We start from the raw sequence: 5,667 nt of genomic DNA on the forward strand, positions 1-5,667 counted from the left end.
GGTCAGTGTATTTGTGCATTGTTTATTCTCTAGCAGCTTTTTAAATTGTATGTAAAATTGTAATAAATATGTAAAACCATGAGTAACTGTAATCACCTACATAACTGCTAAAGTTGTGTTTCCATACAGTGGACATTGTTTACTTGTCACAAATAATTTGTACTTTTTTGATGGAACTGTGTTATTATATATACTGGTATAAATATACCAGTTTGTTTGGGAATGAAGAAAGTACTCCCAGTGCTGTTTGTGCTATGGATACATGCAATACTGTGGGAATAATACAATGCATGTGGACACCTAACCATCACACCTATATGTGTTTTTGTTTTTTTTGACTGGACAAGATTGTTGACATGGCGTATCACTTAAGGCTGTATTCAGAGTTTAGTTATGATATACCTCAGACATATAGTAGCTCAAGCACTATTCACAAGTTAGACAGAGTAATATTCAGAAGAGTTATACATACAGGGTAGACTATTTTGTATTTGATTTCATTGATATACCCACATTATGAACTGAAATTTATGCGTTAAAGATTTTAAATAAACTAAACAGTATTATTACTTAATTAATCATATCACTCAATTTTGGAGTATATTGGAGGAGACAGCAGCAGATTTTGAGACACAGCTTATTATTTTATTATGTTTTTTAGCAACACTTAAAGTGAGCCATAAACATAAGTGATTGGTCAGCTTATCCTTCAAAATATTGGCATGGTTTCTTGATACAAGAGTACAATTAAGCTTTTAGTTTTTTAGGCTTTTGTTTGACTAAATATACTAAATTATACTAAATAAAACTAAAAGCATGATAAATAAACTACATCCTGCACATACATTACGAGTTCATAGCCACTATGGCACGGCATCATTAAGTTGTGCACACAAGTCAGAGACCATCATTAATATTATTTAAAAATTTGTCTCCTGGTTTAATTTGACAGCAAATGGGGTGAAAACAGCCTATTTTCTTTCTTCAGTCCTCAATTTCAAGTCATTTCAATTTATTTTCAGGCTTAAAGGCAAGTGCTTGTGTGTCAAGGCAGAGGTCTAGATGCTGTAGGAAAATAAATCTGCCAACCTCGAAGGCATGAACTAAATACAGGACATTTGCATAATGTGAATACATTTTTCTGCATAAATAACATTTGAACTTAAGTCGCAAGCTTTGAATACAGTCTTTATTGACTGATTGGGAATTCTTAGTTTTGTGTTTTAACACTATCTTCTAATGTACTGTATACTGTGTTGCTAGATGCACCGGACTCCACTACCTCAAATGCTCAAACTGATCAAAACACAGTGTATATAAACTATTTAATGGAGCTAGTAACTATGATCAAATCACTAAGAGTATGTTCAGGCAGTACTTTCATCAGCAGGTTCATGAGAGAAGGACAATTCTTCAAAAGATATAGCCTATGGAGCTGACAATAATTCTTATAGACTAATACTATATTATCTATTGCTTTGTATAATTCATGCCAATCGATACAAATAATAGCGGGGAGAAATGAATAAGAACGTCCATTTTGTGTGAGATATGGATTAAAGAGTCTAAATAAAAAGCTTCATGGGGTTTGAAAATAATTTTCATCAGCCATGCAATGTTCACATGAATGCAGAGTGATTTGAGGCCCTGATTTTCTGGGGCTTCCGGTCAGCTTTCTGGCTGGGAAATGAATTGTATAGTATGTTGAAATCACATGTAAAAATGTTATCTTTGTGAACCACCCTCATAAAGATTTCGCTCAGAAGTTGTTGACTGTATTACCAAGTTCATATTCAGTTTGTGACTTCACCGCATGGGCTCTTAACATTTTAAGTGAGAGTCATATTGGAAAAATTGATACTGTGTTTGTTACCAATGTACAGAAAAACAAATAAAAACCAAAAATGAAATCCATAGACAGTACTCAGTCTTTTATCCTCTCAGTAGCTTAATACACAATGTGTATAATTAGAAAATGAGAGTCTCAGTTCATTAATGCAGAAAAATACCTGGGGCCTGTGACTTTAAAGGTGCAGCTGAGCTTTAGTTTATATCCTTCATACGAGGGATGAGGACAGAGTGAGCTTGTTAAAGTAATTGGCTGTAAATTAGGACTAAGTTTGTTCTCATATCTGCATGTCAAATTAAGAAGCAGAAGGTGTAATGTAATTGAAATGTCTAAATTAATTTAGCTTTTTCTGAAATATGCAACAACCATTGCATTGAGTTGCTTTAAAAAGTATCAAAAAATCAATTAATACTTTATTTAATTACAAGCATCACGCCTAAATAAAATCTTATAGACATAAAAGACATAAGCTAGAGATACATATCAATAATTTAGTCTTTATTATTCACAAGCAGTTCCTCTGGCAGTCATACATGCCCATGCCATTATACTGCCTCCATCATGTTTAGCAGATATTGTGGTGTCATGAGCTTTTCCTTTCCTTCGCCATACATTTCTCTTCCCATCACTCTGCTACAGCTTAATCACCATTTCATCTGTTCAAACAATCTTGCTCTGGACCTGGATTTGCTTTTTGAGATGTTTTCCTAATCTGCAAATCTAATCTGTCCTTTTTGTTCATGAGTGTTACTAGTTGATTGCACCTCGTGGTAAACTCTCTGCATTTTTATCATTTTCATTCATCAACGTGTCTTTGATTGACACTCTCAAGAGTGTTCTTGACTTGGCTCGATGTTGTGAACGGGGTTTTCTACACCAAGGGAAAAATCCTCAGATCATCGAAGTTGTCTTCTGTGGTCTTCCAGACCTTTTGCTGTTGCTGAGCTCACCAGTGCCGCCTTCTTCTTTGTTTTTTGTTTTTTTGACCACTCGTAAAGTTTCTTCTAGCTCTCTAATAGTTCTGTTTTTTGTTTTGTTTTTTTCAATGTAATGATGGCCTCCTTCACTTGCATCAGCACTTCTCTGGACCACATATTAAGTGTTCCTCATGAACAGCTACCAGATATAAATTTGTTGCAGTAAAGCACATGGAAACATTTTCATGAAATAACAAGGGAAAAGGCTACACCTGGCCATAAATCTGCTTAACATTCAGTTGTCCAATTACTTTTGAGTTTGGACCATGTCAAAACTAGCTGTATTCCTAAATGGTTAATGCAACATTTTTTGGTTAAACCCTTTGAATGACACCTTCATTGCAAATCCATTGTTGTGGTGTACAAATTATGAAAATTGTGTCACTTCTCCCAATACTTATGGACTCGGCTGTATGTTCTAAATGTTTATCCTTACAAACCATGCATTTTCTCAACTGCTGTATCATTTTGTTATTTTTTTTTCATTGGTTGCCGGCTTTTTGCAGTGACAAAGAGAGTTGCACTGCATAGGCCTATAAAAATACAAATAACCAATTGGCAAATTTAATGGATGAATCCTACATGAGATCCTGTACTAAAACAAAGGGGCTGAGATGGGAAATGCCAAGCTGATCTGACCTGACAGGATGCTTCAGTTATTTGAATAACCTCTTTGTCGTGAGGTTCAGAAAAGTATCTCAGAATGCTGTGATGGATGTACTACACCAGCAGAAGACAAATGTACCATGTCAAAATGCACAAGTAGTTTCAAATTGGTTCCAAGAAGATGAAAATGAGTTCAGTGTACTTCAATGGCCTCTCTATTCATCAGATTTGAATCCAATAAAGCAGCTTTCAAGATGTGGTAGAACAGGAGATTCATACAATGATTGTGTGCAATTCAGTTACATCAAACATGGACCAGAATCTTAATGTTAATGGCATGAGGAAATAAAATGAAATGAGGGAAAATGAAAGTCCTAAACCTTATTAATATGTTTTTTTCTTAAAAAGAGGCTAGTGAGTGTATATGCCATTAAAAGTAAGTAGATCACTTCTGCCCTCTTGATAATGTTCCCAGGTTTTGGTTTGTTTCTTACTTCTCGGCCACTGCAGTTTCTGTTCCTTTCATACAGATATATGACTGATTACAGCCTGAAAGGGTTCATTAATTAATGAGAGAGAGAGAGAGAGAGCACATCCTCTGCGCTTTATTTTCACCAAGTACGCTGTTGTGTACAAACCGTTTTTCTTCAGTAAAGATCACAAAACCACTGATGTTGGAAGGGAGTGAGACTCTTTCTAAAAACGCATAACCATCTGTACCATCTTTAGAGTGACAAGCATCTGGTGTTTATTACTACACTAGAACCCCAGCAGCATGAAATTCTTTTTGTAGTCAGACTCGTCACTGTTGGAAATGAGGCTGACGACAGTGGGGTTTTCAGGAACTGCTGGGTCAGGTTTCTTAGAGTCGCAGCTGTGGGTATAAAGACTAAAGCAAAAGGAAGAGGAAGCACATTTGGGTGATTTGAGGTACTGAGGGCAGAGCTGCCAAGGTTGCTAACCAAAAAAAAATAGCATGCTGAGAGCAAAAAAAGGATATTACCACAGAAAATCCTAGAAAATGTTGACTGACAGGAGAGGTCAATGCTACCTGCTTAAACGATAAAACATTTTGGTTGAACTGATATTAAGCCCTACAATAAGGCCAATGTCTTTTCAGCTTTAGTTTCATGACTGACTGCGTCACATTTGCTATCAGAGTTTGTTGGAATACATTCTTCCTCTATTTTTCCATCTAACCATGCTGTATTTTCTGTCTCACTGGCTGCCACATAATCCCAAAACATAATAGATCCACCCTCATGGTTAACGGTTGGCAAGGTGTTTGCATTAAATGCTTCTGTCTTTTTCCAATCATAACTTTGGTGATTGTTGCCAAAGAGTTCCACTTTTTCACTTTAGTCCACTTCTTTTTTTAAAAAAATGCCTCTGGTTTTTCCACATATTATTTTTGCGTACTTCAGAATATGACTTTTGTGATGAGGTCACCGATGACTTCTCCATGGAGATCAGGTTTGTGTGGAAAATGCTTCTCAGTTTCTGCAGGCATTTGCTGTAATATGGAGGTTTTGCTTTGCCTTTCTGCCCAGCACACCGGCAGTTCTCTAGCTGAGAGTTTCTTTCATATCTTGTGTTGACTTTCACAATTCCTCTTAACTACAATTTCTTAATAATATTTCAGACAGTGGAAGTGCAAGCTGGAAGAACTTAATATCTTGCTATAGCCTTTCCCTGCTTTGATTCTCAGCTGTTTAGAAGGAGAGGCCCATAGATATGTATTGTCAATACTCAAGGTTTTAAGAGTCAGAGAATTAATTTTGTTCTAGGAATGTTATACCTAATTACCAATATACCAATTATTATTCTGAGTAAGGAGTACTAACAAGTTAATTAGGTTCTTAGACTTTTAAACCAAGAAGTGTCCAAACATTTGTCTATGCCACAATTGACACTTTTTTTTTCAGTTGTTTTGTTCTTCAAACATGGAGAAGAGGAACTTTTCCCTTAAAGATATTTTTGCCCAAATGTGTGCATACAACTATACACATGTACACTACCAGTCAAAAGTTTGGACACACCTTTTAATTCAATGTTTTTTGTTTAGGGATTTATTTTGTACATTCTAGAACAATACTGGAGATTTCGAAACTATGAAATAACACACATGGACTTAAGTAATCCATGTAATGTAACGACAACAAAAAACAGTCAGTTGTTATTTTAAGACACGAAGGTCAGGTGTTCTGGAATAGTTCTTGCAAGAACAGTATTGTC

The sequence above is a fragment of the Hemibagrus wyckioides genome, linkage group LG22, assembly GCF_019097595.1.
Source record: "Hemibagrus wyckioides isolate EC202008001 linkage group LG22, SWU_Hwy_1.0, whole genome shotgun sequence".
NCBI lineage: Eukaryota > Metazoa > Chordata > Actinopteri > Siluriformes > Bagridae > Hemibagrus > Hemibagrus wyckioides.